This window comes from Jaculus jaculus, chromosome 3, assembly GCF_020740685.1.
Source record: "Jaculus jaculus isolate mJacJac1 chromosome 3, mJacJac1.mat.Y.cur, whole genome shotgun sequence".
Taxonomy (NCBI): Eukaryota; Metazoa; Chordata; class Mammalia; order Rodentia; family Dipodidae; genus Jaculus; species Jaculus jaculus.
Window position 1 is genome coordinate 456,099 of NC_059104.1, and position 24,820 is coordinate 480,918.

Here is a 24,820-nt window from a genome sequence, read left to right on the forward strand (position 1 = left end):
GGGATCAAGAGTTCAAAGACATGCTTTGCTGCATAGTAAGTTCACAACCAGACTGTATATATGAGACTGCCTCAAAAACAAAACAAAAACAAACAGAAAAGCCAACCAGCCCCCTCAATCCAGGCCCAGCACTTCTGAGATAGCTCCCCCAAGCCTGTGCTACAGGGCTTGGCCTACTTCTTGCTCTTTCTGTGGCTTTTGAGATTTACATTGCCCAAAACGTGGGTTATGAACTATTGGCTACACAGGCTCACATTGGCACAGGAAGCTGAAAGGACAGACCTGGATACAGAGAGGCCAGCATACATAGAACTGTGCAAGTCTTTCCTCACAGCCACAATGACTAGACTTCGGTAGTTACAGCCAACCCCAGATGTGGTCTACAGTTATAAGCTGGTCCCTAAGTTCCTAAAGTCCCACAACCAGGGCTGAGAGTGTTCACCCTCCTACAGAGATCTTCCTGCTTTCAGAAGCAGTGGCCCCACTACTGGGCTAAGTATTGGGTAGGATCTTGCCTTTCTTTAGTTCCAAAGCTTTGCCTGCTCGCTCGCTCGCTCGCTCTCGCTCTCTCTCTCTCTCTCTCTCTCTCAGCTTTTGCACTTGACGAACTGTGTGAATGTCAGTGTGTCCGGTGCTATGGAGTCCTTGATGGAATCCTATGATAGTTTTCAGTAGTTGCTCAACTCTGGATTTTATGTTGATGTTCAATTTGACAGTATCCACATCATATAACACAAGGCTTGTTGTGATTGACAAAGTTGCTTGAGTGTATGTGTTGAAATGGGGTCTTGCTACGCATTCCAGACTGGCTTTGAACTCTCAAACCACCTGCCTCAGCACACCCACTAAGCTCTCATGCTGAGATTTCTAGCATAGAGCACTGTGCCCAGTCATAAAGATGTTCTTAGGAGACACATGGCACTAACTGGTACTGGGAGGTACGTGGCCACTTACTTCCTGACAAGGCTGGAGGAGCTCCTCTGCTCATCTTGCTTCTAAGGCTGGTGGGCAGGCTTATGGGTGGAAGCAAGAATGTGTAAACATGAAAAGAGCAGGACAGGGATCCCATCCCAGCAGCCAGAGAGAGGGTTTAGACAGTTTACTCAAACATTAGTTGCTGTGGGTAACAGGAAGCCTAAGTTGCTGTTGCCAGCAGCTCCCACTGTCTCCTGCAGGGGAAGAGACTTGGCTTTCTGGGGTCCTTAGAGAGCAGGGGTAAGGGGTTGGCAGAGAACTTTAGCCCAAGTGGAGCTGTGTGCAGCTATCTGCTCTGGATCCTCAGGCCAGCCTCTCACAGCAGGGGGTAGGAAGACCAAACATTTTGGTCAAGTAACCCACAGCCAAGTTTGCTCATAGGAAAACAAAGGCCTCTGCCTGGTGTACTAGCTTTGAAAAGTTGTTTGTTTTTTTAAATGTATTTGTTCATTTATCACAGACAGAGAGAGGGACACAGAATGGGTGTGCCAGGGCCTCTAGCCACTGCAAAGGAACTCCAGATGCATGAGCCACCATGTGCCTCTGGCTTATGTGGGACCTGGAGAATCTAATCTGAGTCCTTAGGCTTCACAGGCATGTGCCTTACCCACTAAGCCATCTCTCCAACCCTGAATAGTAGTCTTTTAAGGCTGGTTTTCACATCTTTTGGCAGCTAGGACTTTGGAGACTGGGGCACAGCAGAAGTGTGATACAGGTGGGGTCATAATGCTAATAGGGACCAGACTCTGTCCCAGAAAAGTCAAGACTGCAGGAAAATAATGATAGTCCCTTCCTTCCTCAACCCAGACACAGTTTTGTCCCCTCTTGTGGGGCAGAAAGGAAGGGTTTTAAGAACTCCTGTGAGTTGCCGGGCATGGTGGCGCACACCTTTAATCCCAGTACTCAGGATGCAGAGGTGGGAGGATCGCTGTGAGTTCAAGGCCACCCTGAGACTACAGAGTTAATTCCAGGTCAGTCTGGACCAGGAAAAAAAAAAAAAAAAAAGAACTCCTGTGAGGACAAAAAGAAAAAAAGCAGAGGACCTGCTTAGAGAAAGAATAGTGTTTGGCTTCGTGGAGTTGGTAGCACAAGGAGCAGAAAGCTGAAAACTATACTCAGAGATATTCCTCAATTGGTTACCAGAGTTGTTTAAAAACGTCTGGGCCCTAGCAGCCCTTACAAGCTAGGCTCTGTCATATTGTCGTCCATTGTCAAGACAGCATTTAAAGAGAAAAGTGTTAGTGAAGAACAGAAAAAAGAGATATATTCAAATGTGACCACATTGGGAAGAGGAATAAGTAAAGGGGTCTCTCATGGTGGCTAGTCTCTGGTTTCAATTTGATAGGATTTAGAATCACCATGGAAACATATCTGTTCATGTTTGTGAAAAATTTTTTAAATTAGATTAGTTGAAGTGGGAGGCTCCATCCTAATTGTGGGTGGTGCCATCTCATGGGCTGGGTTTCTAGACTGTATGAAAAGAAGAAAGCTGAGCATTCAGCATTCATCATTAGTGCTGTACTTCCTCACCACTGAACTGAATGTGGCCAGCTTCTGTTGTTCTCTTCCCAGCCAAGTTGGACTACAACTTAGAACTGTAAGCAGAAACAAACCCTTCCTCTCTTAAGCTGATTTTTTGTCAGTCATTTTGTCTCAGTAATAAGAAGGTCTGGCCATCAGGAGCAACAGGGACCAGGCAGTTTGCACCAGGTCTTGCATGGGTGACTGGCTGCTGGTTGACAGGGCACAGCATCTACAGTAAAGCACTGATTCTAGCTCTCTGCTGGGAACTCTCTGCTGAACGACAGCAGGCAGAGGGGCATAGCCATCCCTCCAGGCCACTTACCATCATCCCAGTCTCTTCTCACCTGCTCAGTATCTGGAAGCAGGTTTTGTGTGACTGTAGGGTAGGGGAAGCAAGTGCAGTCAGGATCTTTATCCCAACTCTGTGTTGGTTCTAACTCCTTACTTGGTGGAGAACTTGGTGGTTAAATCCCATGGATTCTGGCTAGAACAGTTAGGTTTTGGCTCCCTCTGGCCTTGGCCTAAGTCCTAGCTCTGAGCTTGAGTCTAACCAAGTGCATAGCAGGCTCCACTCTAGGCCAGGCAAAGAGGGGCATAGTGACCTGGAAAAAGTACTTAGTGTTAACAAAATCATTGTCAACAAGATTGGAAACAGACTTTCACAGTCATCTAGGCTGTGAGACCCTTGCAAAAGGAAACAAACTCATCCATGAGAAAAATTTAGGGATGCACAGTGCTCCTTTCACCAGGGACATGTCCTTGTGTCTGTGGGGTAGGTGCAGTTTCCATTTCTACCTTATAGATGAGGAAACTGAGGCTGGGGAGAGTTCCAGAATGCATGGGCTCACTGCTACCACAGTCCTGATGAAATCTCCCAGGAATGTTGAACATAGCCACTGCAGATACTGAGCCACCAGCTGCCTCAGAGACACTGGAGGACCTGCTTCCTTTCAGATCCTGCTTCCCTGTATCAGAATCCCAGGTCACACTTCCTCACTTGGACAAGCTCACACTCAGTTTCTAGGGAGGCTCTAGCTCATCTATGAACTCAGGAGGCTGTAGGAAAAGCTTCTCTACTGTGCTGAGCTGAGGTTCTAGCATGAGTTGGTCCAGCCTGCTCCTCTGGCAGACCAGGCTGTACCCACAGAATGTTCTTCCCAGCCACAGTGCCTCTACAGAGCCCATAAAAACAAGACTCCCAATGGCTTCACACCTCAGGAATGCAGGCGCCTTTACAGACAGTGGAGTCTTGGGCTCAGTGGTGGTCAGGCCAGGACTCTATGCCTCACGTGTTCTGGAACTAATATGATAAATTACCATGGCTTCCAACAGAAAAAAAAAATCCATTTTCCTTTTAAACACCTTGGCCACATTAAGAGTAAATGTTTCTGAAAATCAGGAGGAACACAGCATTTCTTTTCCAGAAATTGTGCTGAGTTTTGTGGGCTATTGCAGTGTCTACACCACATTCTTTCACCAGCAGAGACGGGTCTGAGCTCGCATCACTCACATGGATGGCCAATTCTTCTCAGTGGTTTGGCCCATGTGTGCTTGAAACCTATGAGAAAGAGTCCTGGGGTATCAACAGAGCTGGAGATGGATAGCAACAGTCCATCCAAGATTCACAAGCAACTGGTGGCTAAGTCTACCCGTGGGCCAGGGAGCTCCTGGGCTGTTCCCAAGGTGACCAGCACTTGGCAGAAGAGTTGGAAACTCTGGCAAATGCAGACATGACAGACCTCCTGAGTCATGATTACTAACCATGGAGATCTTTCTTTAGCAAGAACACTGATGTACATGAGTACAGTGTAAGCTGCCCCTACTCAAGGCTGGTGAACAGTGGAATGGGGACAAGCAGGTCTCTACAGTGAAGTGTCACTCATTAGATGAAGAACAAGTGTCCTCTACAAACACCCACAGGCCTTGGCAGGCCAGACAAAGGGGTGGGATAAGAGAGATACCTCCAGTATTGGCACTGGACTTGGAGCAGTGGCATGGCCATACAGCACACTCACTATGAGATGCCCAGCCACTGCGCTGCTGAGGGCTCAGTGGCCAGAGCTCTTTCACAGCTTCTAGCATTGGTGAGGGGCCATGGAACCCCTCTAGGCATTGATGTTAAGCAGTGTAGCCTTTTGCCAACACTTTGCAAGACCCCAGACAGCCAGCGTTGATATAAGGTCTAAGGCTAAAGGCTCAAAAGATACAGGGGACATTTTGCAGAATACTTGGGTTGGGTAGTAAAATCAAGATCTTCCTCAGGCCTGGCTAGTAGTGAGCCTGGTCTAAAATAGGGCAGAACAGCAGGAGAAATAGCACTGGCATGGTCTCAGTGACTTGTCACTGAAAATGTCATTGGTAAATATCATGCATTCATTGTACTTATTTTACTGAAATGACAGTCACATCCCCAAGTAACCATCTTCAAGAGCATCTTAATATGGTGCCCCCTAGGCCATTATTGATTTTCAAGACAGTTTTGCCACTTGGGAAAGACACCATGTACCATTCTCAGAATCCTTCATACCCCATCCAAACTCCCTGCAATTTTTCTTTTTAAAAAAATAATATTTATTTATTTATTTGAGAGACAGAGGAAGAGGCAAAGAGAGAGACAGAGAAAGAGAATGAGCACATCTTGGCCTCCAGCCACTGCAAATAAACTTCACCTTGTACCTCTGGCTTATGTGGGTACTGGGGAATCAAATCTGGGTCCTTAGGTTTCACAGGCAAGTGCCTTAACTGCTATTTTTCCTGAAATTTTTCTTAAAGCATAAAAGGTGAATATATGGCAAAAGAAAAACCTTCATACTCTCTAGTATAAGAATAAAGTCATACTGCCATTGTGGCAAAAAGTTTGGAGGATCCTCATAAAATTATACATATAAGTGTTATCCAACTTAACAACTTAACTCCTAGGTACATGTCCAAAAGAAATGAAAACACGTTCCCTCAGAAATTTGTTCACAGTAGGGCTGGAGAGAGAGCTCAGTGGTTGAGGTGCTTGCTTGCAAAGCACAACAACCTGGGTTCGATTTCCTAGTACCCACATAAAGCCAATGCACAAAGTAACACGTGGATCTGGAGTTCATTTGCAGTGGCTAGAGGCCCTGGTACACTCATTCTCTTTCTCTTTCTGTGTCTTTCTCTCTGCCTTTCTTTATCTGCTTGCAGATAAATAAGTCCACAAAAATATTTTGAAAAAATAAAATTTTAAAAAGAGGGCTCCAAGTCTCCCACACAGGATGGGGGTGGGGAGTCAAGCCAGCTGAGTGCTCTGGTCTGACTGCGCCAGTTTGAATGAAAGCTCCACAAGATGGTGATGGTCAGTACTGAGGCATAAGCAGGATATGGAATATTATCTTGGAACATGGAAAGGATGGCCAGGCTGAAAATACTTGAAAGCCTTTGAAAAATCTTAAGTGTCTATTACTACTTCAACATTTCTCTAATAATAAGCATAATTATTTATCTCTGGTAAAGAAAGGCAAAACACAAGGATGGGATATCTTCCAATGAGTTGTTGGCCAAAGAGGTCCCTGATAGCCACAAACCATATTACAGGCTATTGCCAAAGCTCTTGGTTTACCACCAGAAATAAATAGTAAGACCCTATTGCTGAAGACTCCAAATACCTGAGCTGCAAGGTCACCAAGAAATCTATCTGGGCCTGAGCTGAAAACCTCCTCCCTGTAGACCAGCTTATAGAAAGCAGGAAAAGGCTGTACTGCATGCATCCCTATGGGAGACAGAAGTCATCAGCAGAAAAAAACAGTGGACACTGCCAGCCTAAAACTTGGCCATCCAGGCCAAATGATTGAATGGGTGCATGTCTGTTATGGTGGAAACCGACTGTTCTCTAATTGGACTAGAGGCCCACTCTATGGGAGGGAATATATGCCTGGTACTGAAAACCTAATCAAAAGCCTATGATGGGAGAGGTCATGAGCCTTTGTAGTGTAACATCTGTTCTTGTCTGGCTAATTGCATATATTATGCTCACCAAACTGCCTGTAAGCACTTTACTTAACTTTTATACCCATATATTAATGCTACTCTCAATTTTGGTTAGAGAAGCTTCTCTTTTTCTTTTTCTTTTTTTTTTTTTTTTTGGTTTTTTGAGGTAAAGTCTCACTCTAGCCCAGGCTGACCTGGAATTCACTATGGAGTTTCAGGGTGGCCTCGAACTCATGGCGATCCTCCTACCTCTGCTTCCCGAGTGCTGGGATTAAAGGCCTGCGCCACCACACCCTGCTGAGAAGCTTCTTTTTTCAAATGGCAGTGACAACTGGGATGACCCAAAAGGAACCATCATGCTGAGAAGTGACAGAAGAGTATTCAGCACTAAAACATCTCTATCACGTCTGCGAAGGCTCAGGGTACATTGCAGAAGAGGTGGCAGAAAGAATTCAAGAGCCAAAGGAAGCGTACAACTCCTTACAATGCAATTGTCCAGACAGAAATTGGCCTCAATATACATGACCTCACAGTGCCTGACACTACCTTCACAAGACCCTCATAATAGGAGAAAAAGATGATGACATCAAAAATAAAAGAGAGACTAATGGAGAGAGGGAGAGGATATAATGGAGCATGGATTTGTGAAGGGGAAAGTGGCAAGAGAATTATCATGGTTTGTTGTCTGTAAATATGGAATCTGCCAATAAAAAAAGTTTTTAAAAAGGCAAAATAATTCCAAAAATTAATAAATAATAAAATAATAATAAAAAAGCTTTCAAACCAGCCATTGCTGAGTATACCTTTAAGAAAGCTAAGTGGGGGGGGGGGGCTTAGCAGTTAAGCGCTTGCCTGTGAAGCCTATGGACCCTGGTTCAAGGCTAGATTCCCCAGGACCCACGAAAGCCAGATGCATAAGGTAATGCATGCATCTGGAGTTTGTTTGCAGTGGCTGGAGGACCTAGCACATCCATTCTCTCCCTCTCTCTCTCTCTCTCTCTCTCTCTCTCTCCCTCCCTCCCTCCCCTCTTTCTCTGTCTGTAGCTCTCAAATAAATAAATAAAAATAAAAAGAATTTTAAAAGAAAGAAAAGAAAGCTAAAAAAAAAGACAAAAGAATTGCTCTGAAGAGATGGAAAGATGACCTCAACAGAAGAAAAAAATAATAAATGAATGATATTTGTTGGAAACACCATTGACTTGGAGGGCCCCTTTCAGACTTCTATGTACAAGTCGGCTCTAGGGTCAGCTTAGACAACAAAGCCACCTTTGGCTGTTCGTGCATAGATTGCTTCTTGGAAAAGTGCTGTCCTGCTGAAGGTGGAGTTTTTCTAGCTTGTAATAAGAAACAGCAAATTAGAATACAACCTGGCACTCCTGTCTATGAATGCAACTAAAGGTTTTGATATGGACCTGACTATTCCAACAGGACTGTACAAAAGGACACACAATGTTCACTGTGCACTCTTTTCAATGAGCAATGGCTGTGGCTGGGGTATAAAGACCCTTGTGAAGATTAAAAAGAATGAGTTTTGTCATGGAATTTGTTGGGGAAGTAATCATGAATGAAGAAGCTGAAAGATGGGAGCAGTTATCTATATCATTATGAAGGTTGTATGTCCAAGCCTGTAATTCATAAAGAATTTTTAAACCTATAAAAAATCCTTCAAAAATGTATAAAAGTCCACAATGGCTGGCCATTATTCATCTTGTAAAGAACAGGGCAGTGATTGTTGGAGGAGTTTTTGAAGTGTTAGGGAAAGTAAACTAAGCACCTCAAGGGTGTAACTTAGCATGAATTAGTAGAGCTATGTTATGTCAGTGGAACAAGATGCCTGATGTAATATAGACTAACAGTACTGCATCAATTTTAGGCAGCTTTAACATTTCCTTTTGATCAAATCTATTTTTTAAATTTTTATTTATTTATGTATTTGAGAAAGGGGGACAAAGAAAGAATGGGTGGGACAGGGCATCTAGCCACTGCAAACAAACTCCAGACACATGTGTCACCCATGTGCGTCTGGCTTACATGAGTACTGGGGAATCGAATCTGGGTCCTTAGGCCTTACAAGCAAGCACCTTAATCACTAAGCCATCTCTCCAACCCTCAAATTAACTTTTGTATTTCCTACAGGCCCTTGAAAAGTAATCTATATTTGAACATATACTTGTTATACACAAGAAATTTTAGATATGATAAATCTAAACTTTGCCAGAGCATATGCCTGAATTGAGGTCATCTATTGTTTGACCTATGAAAGAGTGAAATGGATTCCCTCCCACACACATCCCTGTGTAGTAAAACCTAAATCAAGAAAAACCAGTTTTCATCTTTATGGCTCTGGAAGTTCTAGTTGTGTTCATCATTACTATTAAAGCAAATCAATGTTGTTTTTGGTGTCCTGGTTACATTCCACCTAGGCTCATTGTTCTGCACATAATTAGACCAATAAGAAGCTTGGGTAGGGCTGGAGAGATGGCTTAGCCTTAAAGCATTTGCCTGCAAAGCCGAAGGACCCATGTTCAGTATCTACATAAAGCCCGATGCACAAAGTGGTGCATGTGTCTAGAGTTCATTTGCAGTGGCTAGAGGGCCTGACATGCACATTATCTCCCTCACCCCCACCATTTGAAAATAAATAAAATATTTTTTAAAAGCTTAGGTAAAAGCAAGCTGAATGTGAGAGTTCGGTATCTCATACATGTTGATTCCTAACCCCTGTTTTGGGAGAAGCTAGACCATTTGTCATATTACCATTATATGACTTTGTTCTTTCCCAGTGTAGGATAAACTTCTTGCATGTTTGGAGCCTCACAGTATGTTTGTTAACTGGAATTTGCAGAACGTGTCAAGATAAATATATATTTTAATGGTATTTATTATGTTTTCTTTGAGAAATTTACAAAGTGTCACAAGCTTACAGGTTCTCTGCCACATTCTTACAGGATTAAAGATGTTATTTTTAAAAACCAAAAGAAAAGAAATTTGTTCACAACATCCATAGCTTCATTACTGCCCAGAGAAAGGAGACACTTCAAGTGCCTATCAACAGAGAAATGGGTAGAAATTATGCTGCACTGTGAAAAACAACAGTTCTCATCTATGAAAAAGAATGAAGGTGTGTGCAACGACTTAGATGAACTAATGTTGGGCTCAATAAGAGAAGTGGAACATGAACATTCAAGCACCCCATGATGCCTTTCATGTGAAATTTTCAGAGAAACCAATTCCTTAGAAAGCAGAACAGCAGTTGCTGGGGGACTTGGGGATTTATCTGCATGCCAGTCCTTTGGCCAGCCCTGCACAGATGCCCTGACTTTAGCTTTGAGCAAAATCTTGAAGTGGGATATGTGAGTTTCATTCTCTGGTCTGCATGTCTATGTCCTCTTCTATGTTGAAACCTAATCCCTGTGGTGATGTATTAGAGGTAAGGCTTTAAGAGGTAATTATGTAACAAGGACTTTGATTATTCCTAGGGAGCCTCTTTACCGTTCCTCCACACAGAAGTCAGCATTATGAGGAAAAGCCCTCCCCACACACCAGAGTTTTTGGTATCTTGATTTTTGGCTTTGTACCTCCAAAAACTATATATAATAAACTTCCAACATTTCTAATTTCTGTCATGGCATCTCTCGTGAGTGAAACGCTCCTTATCTTTGTTTTGCTCAATATTGTTTGGTGATTTGGAATCTCTTACAGCTTTACATGACGTTGAGGACTGGCTTTGCCATTTACACAATTGAAAAGCATTGAGGTGTTGACAGTACATCAAATCTGGAGGCATTCTCAGAATAAAGGGAAGCCTAGCACCAGAGGTCTCAATTCTCTGCCCCTGACTCATCATGCTTTCCTGTGCTGTTTGGGCCAACTGTGGATAAGCTCCAGGCAAGCAGTAGCTTCCAATCTCTGTCCTTGGCCCAAGGTTTCTTCTCCCTGAATCTAAGACCAGTTTTTCCAGTGGTTGAGTAGGATACCCGACATGTCCCAGGGCAGGAGAAGGAACCTGAAACAATGAAGGCTTTGAGGATGACTGTGCTGGAGACGCCTTGAGACATCATTCTATTAGCATGGCCATTTGCTCTAGAGGAAAGGAATACAGGATGCCAATGGGAGATGGTCTCTTTGATCACATAGGGTCCTAGGTCACTGTCACCAGTGCTGGCTCACTAAGGCCTCAGTGAACCCACAGTCCCTTTCCTGCCATTCCTTGGACATATCATCTGCTCTGTTTCCTTTGTTCCCTAGTCCTATTTCAGAGCTGGATCAGTGAGTGGAATGTACACAGTTGAGAAGCTGGGCATCAGGTCACTTGTGTCAGCCCTTGACACCCATAATTGCACAGCGTGTGAGTGGCAAATTGTAAGCCACAGAGCTCAGTTTTAGGGCAGCAAATAATAAATAATAGTAATAAATAATAAAGAGCAGATTACATAGACAAAGGGCTAAGTATTGAGAAAGACAGGGAGAAGACCCCACCTACACCCTGCAGGAGGCCTGCCCACTCCTGGAAACCAAAGCAAATGCTGCACAGCCATGAAAGAACAGCTTTGTTTCATGAAGGTAATAACTACTTGTGGGGAGCCAGTTGCTTATTGTCAGAGCAAGTCTGATAACACAATCTAGCCCTGGCTAAAGAATGAAGATGAAATTACATCCTGATCCTATAAGAGCCTTAAGGAAGTCCCTAAGTCCAGCTGAGGCTTTTTATTGTGAGGAAAAGATTTACACACTGGACCCATCCACACTGGGCAAGGCCAGGGGTTACTCATCTCAAGTCACAATGATAAGCTCCTACACAGCAGGACATAAATAGCAGCAAAGACTTCACTAATGGTGGCAACATTGTCTACTGTGTTTGCTATGCCACTCACACTGGCGCTCAGCACTTGCATGATGGAGGAGAGAATAAATACAAATTGAAGCTTCACAATAGACAGAGTACTCAGAGTGAGACTCATAACCAGTCCAGTTGTGAGAAGTGATTTAAAGCTGAAACTTGGAATCAACAAATGAGTGAATGAATGAGTGAGCAAGAGCATGAGAACTATTTTGGATGCTTGCTACTGTGACTGAACTGCATCTCTTCTCTGCTCACAGATTGAAGTCCTAACCCTTGCTTTCATGGTATTTGGAGGTAAGGCTCTTCCCATGATAATTAGGTTTAGATGGGGTCATGAGGGTGGAGCCCTATAAGGAGATTAGTGTCCTTATCAGAAGAGACATGGTGTTATCCACCCCCCCCCCCCGCCACGGGGCCACAAGAAAACTATTCCACTGCTTAGCAATATTTATGACACCGAATAAAATGCATGGAATGTCTTGTAATTCAGTGCTACCTTCTTGGAACTTGTTTCAGGCTCCAAAGGAAAGGGCTCAGTCCCACAAGATTGGCCTTACATCAGATGCCATCTTCAGTGTCTGGACTCTGGCATCCCAAATGTCTGACAAATCACAATCAATGTGCACAGAAGGCAAGGTGGCACATTATAGACATCATAGCTACTAAAGGTCTTGCATTCTAAAATCACTTAGGGTTTCAAATAGGAAAGACATCCACAGTGTTAAGAAAGAAGGACACAATCATACAACCAAGACCCACAGTTCGAGTGCATGATACAAATCATTACCAGCAATCAGGAAGTGCAAATAATGCTTCCTATCATGCTATAGGGAGATTTCTGCACTCAGGGAAGAAAGTACAGCCTCTAGGAGAGTATTAGGTGACACAGAGAAACATGGGAGAAGTTCCCTTCCTAGTCACTTAGCCTCAGCAAGCCCTTGAGGGGAGTAGAGGGAGGCATGTCCAAACATGTGTATCAGGAAGAACTTCAAACAGCCATCAATGAGGAGAACAAGTACATGGAGGCACATCTGCTTTGTTTTTGTTTGTTTGTTTTGGCTGATTGTCATTAAAAAGTTGCAGCATGCAAGCTTGAAAAGATAATTATAAAATATGTAATACTTATAAAATATATATATGAGTGACATGAAAGCAGGACAAGGTAGAGAGGATCACATGCCATTTAGATTTGATGAGTGCTCTTTTTGTTTGTCTGTTTGTTTGTTTTACAAGGTAGGGTCTCACTCTAGCCCAGGCTGACCTGGAATTCATATGGAGTCTCAGGCTGGTTGGAGTTCATGGTGATCCTCCTACCTCTGCCTCCTGAGAGCAATGATAAAAGCTGAAGTCTCTCAAGGTCACATTTCATAGTTTAACTTGACATTATCTTTGTCCCACTCTAGCCCAGGCTGACCTGGAATTCACTATGGAGTCTCAGGGTGGCCTTGAACTCATGGCAATCCTCCTACCTCTGCCTCCCAAGTGCTGGGATTAAAGGCATGCGCCACCACACCCGGCTAACATTACCTTTTGACATCACCTGGATTATTAATAATTTCAAGAGGCAATAGCAGGCTTTTGGGTAGCATAGGGCCTTCTGAGTGCAGCTGGCCAGTCCTGCAGCCATGTTTACCTCCAGAGAGCAAGTGTTTCTCTCCACGTGGGCACCTACTGCTAGTCCTGTGCCATCAGATTCTGCCTCAGCCTCAGGGACTAAGGAGTATCCCTTTTTATCCATGGGCTTCTTGCTCTGGTCCTCTGCCCTCTGTCCTATGCCCTCTGCCATCAGCCTGGATACTGGCTCTCACCTCCACCTGGAGTAGGTCCACTGCATCATCATGGGCCTGATACTAGGACTGAAGCAAGAGTTGCTTGCCCCATAGAGCTCAGAGAGGTTCTTAGAATTTGGTATGTGGGCCATTGCTGGCTGGTCACAATCTCATTCCATCATGGGGCCGCCAGCCTGCTGAATGGAGGAAAAAGCTCTAGGCCTCTGAGCTGACTTCCCCTTTACTACATAATTTTATCAGCTACTTACACCTCTGAATGTGGGGTAAAAGGATTTTCTTAGAGTGTGATGATGAGGACAGCATCCATACAAAGCCCATTGCTCCCAATGGTGACTACTACACACAGCCCTTTCCTTTCTGTTCTGGTTTTCATACTGGACTCATGGAAGTTAATGTCCTCACCCTGGATATGACTGTAGCCTTGTTTGGAAACAGAGACTCTGCAGATGGTAGGATTAACAAAGTCCATTTGGAGTAGGATGGGATCTGATCTAAGGAAAAAGAGAAACCCAGCCAGGCAATGATAGAGTTAAGGATAGAGCTATAGTGCCAGCCCACAGAGGTATCTAGCCCAGCCAATGCCTTGGTTTTGCTAATCTGGCCTCCAGAACCATGAAACAATGGATTTCTACTGTTTCTAGCACTGGCACTTGGTTTCTGTTCCCTTCAAGGTCTTAGGTTGTCCACTCTTGCCCCACATTTGGGCAGCATATAAGGATTTACAAAAAAAGTCTGCAGACCATTCAAAATAAAACTCTAAACTTCTGAAGGACCCAGGGTGACAAAGAAAGTCTCAGAAGAAATCAAAGGCTACATTGTATACACTGATAATAAAAAACCCATATATCAAAACTTGAAGGAGCCAAACGTGGTGGCAAATGCCTTTAAAACCAGCACTTGGGAGGCAGAGGTAGGAGGATCTCAGTGAGTTTGAGGATACCCTGAGAATACAGAGTGAATTCCAGGTCAGCCTGAGCTACAGTGAGACCCTGCCTCGCAAAAAGCAAACAAACAAACAAATCAACCTTGAAGGACACAAATAAGACATTGCTGACAGAGAAATGGACAGTACTAAATTTGACTTAGCAAAGAGGGAAAGTCTCAAATCAGTCATTTAAACTTCTGTCTCAAGAACAACAACAACAAAAAGAACAAAGTAAACTAAAAACAATCAGAAGGAACAAAAATCAGAAAGGTGAGGGAGGGAATTAACATGGGATATTTCTTATAATCATGGAAAATGCTAATAAAAATTTAAAAAAAAAATAAGAAAGGTAAAGCAGAGTTGTGGATGCATCTCAGTGATATAGCACATGGCCAGAATGTGTCAAGCCCTGGATTCCATCCCCAGAACCTTTCCCCTCCACCCCAAAAAGGAAAAGAACAAAAGAGCTTTCAATGAAGTTGAAAACAGAAAAACAAAAGAGAAAAATCAATGAAAACAAGAACTACTTCTCTGAAAAGATAAAATAGACTAAATTGGAGCTAGGGAAATGGCTTAGCAGTTAAAGTGTTTGCCTGCAAAGCCTAAGGACCCCAGTTCCATTCCCCAGGACCCACTTAAGCCAGATGCACAGGCAGGGCACATGCATCTGGAGTTCATTTGCAGTGGCTGGAGGCCCTGGATTACCCATTCTTTCTTTCTGTCTCTTCCTCTCTCTGTCTCTCTCTCTCTCTCATAAATAAATAAATAAATAAATAAATAAAGTATTTTTTAAAAACATAGGCCAAACTGGGGCTGGAGAGATGGCTTAGTGGTTAAGCGCTTGCCTGTGAAGCCTAAGGACCCCGGTTCAAGGCCCAATTCCCCAGGACCCACATTAACCAGATGCACAAGGGGGCACATGCATCTGGAGTTTGTTTGCAGTGGCTGGAGGCCCTGGCACACCCATTCTCTCTCTTTCTCTCTATTTGCCTTTTTCTCTCTCTGTCTATTGCTCTCAAACAAATGAACAAAACAAAATTTTTTTTAACTTAAAAAAAAATAGGCCAAACTGTATCATTATTACAGACCCTACAGACATCAGTGGTATGAACTAAAGTTCTCAGGAAGCTGCTATACCTCCAAGGCTGACTGATTAGAATTTCAATGAGTATGGAACAGTTGGAATGTTCTAAGACCATAGCCAAATCATACTGGACTATGTTAGCCCTTTTGATGACCATCTATCGCCCACCTTTGTTTGTAACCCACCACTCTGTGACTGTTAAGTGCTTTGGAATATATAAACAGTTATCCCTAGCTTCCACCAACCTGGAAGCTATGAATGTCATCAGATAGCATCTGAGACAACAGAGATTCCACCACTTCCTACTTTTCTGCAACTTACCTACCTGATATCTCCACCAAAGCACTCAAAGAATGCCTTCATTAAAAAAAAAAAAAAAGAATGCCTTCATTTATGATCTTATTTTGTTTTGTAACTATAAAAGCTTCACAAAACTGTTAATTGTGTTTGACTGGAATTTGGGGCTACCTAAACCTGTGTTCCTGGCCATTGTCATTCATATTTGGCTCTAGAATAAACTATCTGTTATTTCCTTTGAGGTGAGAGTTCCATTTTTGTCATTATCAAAAATATTAGAGGAAAACTAGGAAGCCTCCACATAAAGACAACCACTTATATGAGATGAAACAATGCACCAAAAAGCACAAACCATCACAACTGACCCAATTTGGAAAGGATATTTTGAGTAGATTTACAATGGTTAAGGAAAGGAGTTGAATTTTCCATCTTAAAACTACAACAAAGAACTCTTCAGGCCCACATAGTTTTATTAGAGAATTCTACCAAATGCTTAAAGAATTAATAATAATTTTATATAATCTCTACTACCAAATAGTAATAGAGGGATCACTTTTAGACTCACTTTATGAATCTCTTGTTATCTTACTGTCAAAACCAAAGATAATGCAGAAAAAAAAAAAAAAGAAAACCATACAGCAAAATACCCTTCATTCATACAGATGCAAAAATGTGTAACAAAGCATTACCACAGCAGTGGGTGGAGTACATGAGACCCTGGGTTTCATTCCCAGGACTACTAAAAACTCAAGAACTTAGAATTTAGCCTCATGTTAAAAAAAAAAAAAATTATAGGGCTAGAAAGGTTGCTCAGGGGTTAAGGTGCTTGCTAAATGACACAAGTTTGATTCCCGGAACCCACATAAACCCAGATGCATACAGTGGCACGTGCATATGGAGCTTGTTCGCGGTGGCTGGAGGTCCTGGTGCACCCATTCTCTCTCTCTCTCTCTCTCTTTCCCTCTCTCTCTCTCTAATAACTAAATAATAAAATGCTCAAAAAGAATTATATACTATGACAAAGTCGAATTTATTCTATGAAAACAAGGTTGTTGCAACACTTGAAAGTCAGTTAATATTAATCCGAAGAAGGAAATCACATAAAACCTTGGAAAATGCAAAACTTTTGCTTTGGGAAAGATGCCATCAAGAAACACAAAGGCAAACTACAGACTGGAGAGAATTTATGGTTCATGTATGTGGATCTGTGTCCCAGTGACTAGCAAGTCAATGATGAAATGGCAAAGAGCCCAGCAAAAGATGGGTGAAAACTATCTGAAAAGTCATAGAAGATGCAAGAATATCAAATAAACACATAAAAGTGCTCCACTTCATTTGTCATTTTAAAAAAATGCAAGTTAACACCAAGAAATGCCACTGAGAACCCACAGATGTGGCTATGACTAGGCAGACTGGCAACTGCAGGTATCTGCTGAGGGTATGGGGTAGAAGGAGAATCCAGCCAGGATTTCAGGATTATCATGTGACCAGCCATTCAGTTCTGAGTGATTATGTTTAAGGCAGGTTAGGGTGACTGGTCCCCTGAAAGTAAAGGCAGGAATGTCCTTAAGTCTACCCTTGCAATATCCACTTTGCTAGAGACCAAAGGGTGATTTGACTTCTTATCTCTTGCCTAAAGGAGTTCCCTAGATCTGTTTTGCCACAAACAACCTGATCCCCTCCTGGGAGAAAGGTCCCCTTTCCTAGAATTTAAATCTAATCCTGACATTGTGATTGGTCAAGCTCAGCCCCAGAGCTTTGCATCATGGCTGGCTTCTTGAGCCAGCCTCTAGACCAGACCAATCAGATGTCTCTCAGTTTCACCTGAGCCTGAAGGTAAAACCTACCACAATAAAGTTATAAACAGAACCTTACTGGAGCCAAGAGCTCTCTTGGCTTTCTGTTTATCGCTCTTGAACCTCCAGGTTCAGGTCAGTCTCCCTTGTCTTCACTTGGCTAGGCTGAGATAAGGGGAGAATCTCTCTGACCCCTCTCTACCCCCTGCTGCCCTCCATATGGCAGGAGCTCTCTGTACTTTTTTCTCTTTCCTTCTCTTAACCTAATAAAATCTCTCTAAGCCTTATCCTCTGGTCTATGAGTTCTAATTCTTTAAATTTATAAGATCCAGGGTGCCCTAAATTTATTGGTGCATTGGTGTTTTGGCAAGGAACCCCAAACTTCCTGTTTCACATTCAAGAGCTGTGTAAAGGAGATTGAATGTTCATGAATGTTCAGAGCATCTTAATTTGCAATAGTGCACACCAGCAGAGAAGGGAAAGGCAAAAATGCAGCATGTCCAATGCAAGAAATGCAGATGACTATGCACAAACAGAGCATGCTTGTGACTCAGGGGCTACACAGAAGGATCAATGTTGCAAAGGACACTGTCTGAAACATTCTGCCAGGCTATGGTAGTGGTTTGATAGATACACATAGTTGTCATCAAGTATACACTCTGAAGGGATATGGATAACACATGACTCACTTCAACAAAGTTGGTCTTAAAAAAAGACCAAGAATGGAAGCACACAGCTCTTATCCCAGCATTCAGGAGGCTAACTCAGGAATATTGAGAGAAAGTTCAAGGCCAGTGTCAGTTACATAGTGAGACCCTGTCTCAACAACTTGAAAAGAAAAATTCTTATTCAAAATATTAGGAGGTCATGTCTTGCCATATAGTAAGAGAATGATAGCTGAGACTGATCCATGCTTACCTTAAGGCTGCAAGACTTAAGGCTGAGTCAGTATTAGAAAATGCAGGAACTTATTTTAAAAAGCAAGATCAGAAAAGAGAAACTGAGTTTTTAAAATTCATACTGTAAAGATATTGACAACTTTTAATGACTTTACCTGAAAAAAAAAAATCCTTAGCAATGGACATTAAAAGCCTTAGGATTTGCCTGACAGGTCAAATGTGCCAACTGGTGTGGTACTGGCATGTCTGTTATGGTGAAAACCAACTGTTCTCTAATTGGACTGGAGGCCCATTCCACAGGAGGAAATACATGCATGGTACTAAAAACCTAGTCAAAAGCCTATGGCAGGGGAGGTCATGAGCCTAAGGGAGTAATGTTTGCTGTTGCCTGGCTACATGCATATGTTTTGCTCACCAAACTACCTGTAAGCACTTTTCTCAATGTTTATACCCATATATTAATGCTACTCTCACTTTTGGTTAGAGACGCTTCTCTTTTCAGATGGCTGTGACCACTGTGGTGACTCAAAAGGCACTATAGTGCTGAGAAGTGACAGTGGAGTGTTCAGCACTGAGACATCTCTATCATATCTTCCCAGGCTCAGGGTCTATTGAAGAAGAAATGGTGGAAAGAATGTAAGAGCCAAAGGCAAGGTAGGACCCCTTACAATGCAATCTTCCAGACACAAAATGGCCTTGATATTTATGACCTTACAGTGCCTGGCACTCCCTATACAAGACCTTCATAACAGGAGAAAAGATGATGACATCAAAATAAAAGAGAGACTAATTGAGAGTGGGAGAGAATATGATGTAGGGTGGAATTGTGAAGGGCAAATTTGGGGTGGGGAGGTAATTATCATGGTTTATTGTACATAATTGTGGAAGCTGTCAATAAAAACGACTTTTTGTTTATTTTATTTAAGTCTTTATTTGAGAGCAACAGACAGAGAGAGAAAGAGGGAGAGAGAGAGAGAGAGAGAGAGAATGGGCACGTCAGGGCCTCCAGCCACTGCAAATGAATCCCAGATGCATATGCCACCTTGTGCATCTGGCTTACATGGGTCCTGAGGAATCGAGCTTCAAACCAGGGTCCTTAGGCTTCACAGGCAAGTGCTTAACTGCTAAGCCATCTCTCCAGGCCAATAAAAAAGTGTTTTTTTTTTTTTTAATTCTTAGCTAGAAATAAAAGGAAGCATGTTTTTGCTTTCATAAGCTGGTGGGAAACTGGTGTATGTCCTTCATGCCAGCTTTATCCACCTCTGCTGGCAGAACATCCAGAGTAAGCCATAAATTCCTGTATGAAGACAGCTGCTTGGCCTAGAAATACTCCAGGCCTCTAGTTGGCTTTGCACAACATATTTCAACATTCATTTAGAGTTCAAGATAAATGTAAGAAACAAAAGGGGTATATATGGAGACAACTCTCTCAGGCACTGTGAGTCTGAGGATGGCTAGAAAGAAAAAGGTTCATGCAGTGCAGCCACAGAGGAAGTCAAAACCCCTAAACTTAGCTGCATATCCCTGAACAATTCTTAGACCCATGCCCAGATTATCCAAGGTACTTGGACCCCAGTGCCTAGCCCACTTGAGGCATTATGCCTTCCCCACCAAAATTGTTTCCTTCAAACTATAAACCATAATAAGGTCTTCCTTTCTTAAGTTGCTCCTTATGAGGAATTCTATTAGTATCTAGAAAAGTAATACAGACACCAAAAGCAGAAGCCAGAATCTGTAGTGGATCTAAGTGGCCACGTTATGAGAAAATGCAAAACTGTACTGAGAGACAAGAGAAAACTGATTGGCTGACATCCACACTCCGTGCTTAGAGGTCCTTTTATGTGCTGAATATTTGGCTAAATATGTGAAAGTGGACTTACTCAGAGAGCTCACAATGATACCTATTGGTCTAAAAGCTTCATTGTAACTTAAAATATGTGAGTTGATGGGCTGGAGAGATTGTGTAGTGGTTAAGGCACTTCCCTGCAAAGTCTAAGGACCCAGGTTTGACTTCTCAGAACCCACATAAGTCAGACACACAAGGTGACCCCTGAGCACAAGGTGGCACATGCATCTGGAGTTGGATTGCAGTGGCTAGAGGCCCTTGTGAGCCAATTTTCTCTCTCTCATCACATAAAAAATATGTGAGTTGATTTGGATCTCTGTGAGTTCTTGTTTCTGATTGAAATTCTATCTCTGCATAGCAAAAATAAATAAATAAATAAAAATTCTATGTGAATCCTTTAACTCACTATTGATGTAAGAAGATTTGATTCATCTGCCTTTACACTGAAGCAGACTTCAGATGATTTCACAGTAATATCAGTGCCAAATCTGTTTGAACCCATGTTTTTCTCCAGTCTTTGCAGTCTTCTTACATACCTCTAGTTTTGTAAAATTAGAAGACATTTTTCCAGTTTAACTCTTTTCCACCAAGTTTTTCTGAAGTCGTTTGTGCACCTGGATTTTGTTACTGAGAGATGCTTTAGGGATAATCCCAGCAGCTCCTTCTGAGCCCCCAGTTCAGCTGGAGGCTAAGGGAAGTACAAATCTCCATGACTGGGTATGGGGCACAAGTGGAAGACAGGCCAGCCTAGTCAAACATAGCCAACAGAGAGGGTACTCTGGACATGGAAGCTCCAGGCTTCACTCACTGACCCCTCCCTCAGGGATCTTTCCTAATAAGATTGGGTATTACTAATGTCTGGGGCCACTGTGCCTGGTTGTTAATGTAGTGAAATTGCTAGATCATTCTTTTTTTAAAAGAAAAATTATTTATTTATTTATTTAAGAAAGAGAGGCAGATAAAGAGAGAGAGAGAATGGACATGCCTGGCCCTCTAGCCATTGCAAACAAACTCCAGACTTATGTGCCACCCTGTGCATCTGGCTTTACCTGGGTACTGCGGGTTAAACCTGGGTCCTTTGGCTTTGCAGGCAAGTGCCTTAACCACTAAGCCATCTGTCTAACCCCCTGAGTCACTCTTGATAGTTTATGACATCAATGGTAAAATACTGTGGTACCTTCAACCTGCTAGTTTAGAAGATTTTTAGCAAACTAGAAAAGTGCTAGCAAAATCTCAAGTAGGAATGTGTGTTATAGAAACTCACACAGAGCAGTTTTGAAAGTCTTTATTTACATTATCTAACACAGGCCAGCGTTTGTGTCTGTATATGTATAGGACAAAGACCCCAACATCAACATCAACAACAGAATATTCTTCACAGTGTCTAGATGAATTGTCTATTACTCCATAAATTCCTATTTTTCAAGTGGTCCATGATATGCCTGGGTCACTTTCATAATGAAATCATTTAGAGGTGGGGTTTGGGGTCCAATGGTAGAATGCTTACCCAGGATCTGGCAGCCCCTTGTTTTGAAGGAGAAACAGGAGAAAGCTATATTTTTGTTTTTTTAAATAGGCATTCATCCAGGGACAAGCCCCAAGGCAAACAAGGAGGTAACCACCTTGCCTGCCATGGCAGGACTTGAACAGGCTTCTAATCCATTTTCTTCTAAGATGCAACACTCCCTAGCAGCAACTTCCTGCTTGCTCTGCAGCTCAGCACACCTGGGTGGGTTAGCCTCTCCAGAACCAGCCCTTTGAATCCACAAATCAACCAGGTCTCTCCCTTACACACTTGAGTCTGATAGCAAGGCTCATCTTAATTAGATATTTGAGCCATATAAAGCCATATTCCATGTGCGTAGGAGCTCTTTCTCATCTTGGCCTCCTGTGGCCCATGGTTTAGCCAGAATACCAATGTGTAAGTCTCTCTCCCAAAACTAGCATGGCTGGGAAAGGATGGGAGGGTGCTTTTTGTTTGCCTGGGTGTTTTCTTGCTTGCTTCCTATATGTATTGTGCTTCCAGATGCTTTTTCTCACTTTGCTACATGTCTGATATTTCTCTAAACTCTGCGCCCTTTACTGTCGAATCTCTCAGCTTTCTGCTATGAGAAGACAAAGGGCTTGCACTTTCATGCTTTGCTTCCCACATGTGTGTGTTTACTTCTGAATATTTTGGTCTGAACTCTCATGTTTTGCTGTGTGTGTGTGTTTGTACCAGAGGCTTTTTCCCCAGAAGAGCATTCTGTGGACATTTTCACCATCTCCCTTCTCCACTTTCCAGACATCCAAGGAGGGGAATTCACTACTGGCTTGAGTTTCTCTCTGGATACTAATTCTCCCTAAAATAAGCCACATAATTCATAATTTACCCTTCTCATAGTCTGTTTTTCCCAATTCTTTGTTAAATTGAATAAGAAGTTGAAAGTTGAGGTTCACACTCACCATCAGTTTGATCCCCAGCACCAAAACAAGTTCAAGAATGCCAACTTGGTCACTGTTGAAGTGCATCTGCTATTATTATATTTTTCTGTGTAAACCTATATTTCATGCTCCCATTCCATATAGCCACTGTGTCTGTTCCCTAGGGAAAGCCCTGCTTTAACAATTCACTGGTGATGGAATGTATCTCTGATTATAACCCTGTGTTTTCAAATTCTGCATTCCCTAGTGTGGTGGTTTGAATGTAAATACCGCCCCCCCCCCATAATCCTGTGTTTTTACTTAGTCCCCAGATGGTGGAGCCTGTGAGAGGTGAGGGCCTGCTGGAGGAGATGTGGGCAAGCCTTGAGTCTAGCCATTGAATGTTCAGGGCTACTTCATTCAAGGTTCTCTCTCTTTCTCTCTCTCTCCTGATGCCATGGCCACTGCTGCTGCTGCTGCTGCTGCTGCTGCTGCTGCTGCTGCTGTAGATGATGCCCCAGCTGCTTCCTCTGCCATGATTTTCTCCACCCTAATGAAACCTCTCTTCAAAACTGTAAGACCAAAATAAACCCTTTCCTCCAATATGCTGCTTCTGAACAGGTGTTTTTTTCCTTAGCAACCAGAAGCTAACTGCTGAACCTAGTAAAGCAAGTAGAATGATACAGTATGGCCTGTCATCAGAATGCTATCCTTCCTAAAGTCACCAGCATCCCTCATTCATGCTGTCTATGTCCAGTGTCTTCTGGGGAAGCTGCATTCCCATGGCTATGGGTGAGAGGTTCCAGATGTCACATGCATAGGTATTGCCTAATTATTATTTTAAAAAATTAATGTTTTTACTTTATTATTTATTTATTTGAGAGAGAGAAAGAAAGAAAGAGGCATAAAGAGAAAGAAGAAGAGACTAGGCACATCAGGCCCTCTAGTCACTGCAAATGAACTCCAGATACATGTGCCACCTTATGCATTTGGCTTATGTGGGTCCTGGGGAATTGAACCTGGGTCTTTAGGCTGGAGAGATTGCTTAGTGGTTAAAGCCTGAGAAGCCTAATAATCATTTATTTTTAAAAATATTTTATCTTTATCTATTTATTTGAGAGAGATGGGGGAGAGGATGGAGCGTGCCATGGCCTCCAGCTACTGCAAATGAATTCCAGATGTGTGTACCACCTTGTGCATATGGCTTACATGGGTCCTGGGGAATTGAACCTGACTCCTTTGGCTTTGCATTGCCTAATCATTTCTAATGAAATCGCTGTAGGGGAAAGATAAAAAAAGGAACCAAAATAAACCAATAGTGAACTCAGTGGCTTTCCAAGGACAACACCAAGTACAATTAAATTTTAAGATATGAATCTACTGGGATTCTGGTTTCTGGATCCCCTCCTCTCACAGTGAGTCAGTGTTTCTCTACCTCTTGCTTCCACTTTAAATAAACTCTTGCTTTGCTTGAAGAAAAAAATGTGAGACTACTAAGGATGGACTGAATGAATGTTTAAGTACAATTTAGAGGATGTGTATGTGAAAAACTGACCATAGCAAGGAGACTCAAACTTGGGAAACATTGTAGAGGAAGTCATACTTAGGCCATACTGCGAGGTCCTGTACTATGTTCTGTTTTCACTGTTCTTAGTTCCTTTCTAATTGCTTTCCTTAGAGAAGCTAGTTCAGTCTCATCTAAAAAGATAGTAGCAGTCCTCCTGGGCTTTTTGAACTTTTTCTGGTCTCAATGTTATTGAAATGTTATGCACCCAAGTTTCCTATTGTTTTTGTTTTGAGATAATGTTTAACTATATGGCCCTACCTGGCCTGGAACTTGTTATGTACACCAGGCTGGCCTTGAAATTGCAGTGATCCTCTTATCTCTGCCTCCCGATAGCTGGGATTATAGGTGTGTACATGCCCAGCTTTGCACTGTATTCTAGACTACACTAGGGGTATCCTTGACAAGAAGTATTTCTTAGATTCAATTATACTGGCTTTTTGCTAATATTACTACTATTAGCAACAGTGGCTCAGGGGCCAAAGACACAGCTCCATGGTACTATAGAACTTTTCAGAAACCTCCACTCAGATGAAGCTGTGATTTTTTTTTACAATGACCATAATTATAGACAATAGACCATAATTCCCTCCCCCCACTTTCCCCTTCAAAACTCCATTCTCCATCATATCCCCTCCCCTCTCCATCAGTCTCTCTTTTGTTTTGATTTATCATCTTTTCCTCCTATTATGGTAGTCTTGTGCAGGTAGTACCAGGCACTGTGAGATCATGGATATCCAGGCCATTTTGTGTCTAAAAGAGTGCATTGTAAGCAGTTCTACACATCCTTTAACTCTTACATTCTTTCTGTCACCTCTTCCACAAAATACCCCAAGCCTTGGAAGGTGAGATAGAAATGTTTCAGTGCTGAGCACTCCTCTGTCACTTCTCAGCCCTATGGTGCCTTTTGAGTCATC

At 42.6% G+C, this 24,820-nt stretch overlaps 1 long non-coding RNA gene and 1 pseudogene across 1 annotated transcript in view; both read left to right on the plus strand.

Annotated features, from left to right (window-relative positions):
• Window positions 1-5,849: 5,849 nt before the first annotated feature.
• Window positions 5,850-8,064, plus strand: LOC101602029 (annotated as a pseudogene).
• A 10,623-nt stretch (window positions 8,065-18,687) lies between these two features.
• The window catches only part of LOC123459388, a 70,828-nt gene continuing 64,695 nt past the window's right edge, over window positions 18,688-24,820 (plus strand). The window contains exons 1-2 of the long non-coding RNA XR_006636285.1: window positions 18,688-18,744; window positions 22,849-23,160. This is a non-coding gene — a long non-coding RNA (uncharacterized LOC123459388). The remainder of the gene's footprint in view (window positions 18,745-22,848; window positions 23,161-24,820) is intronic.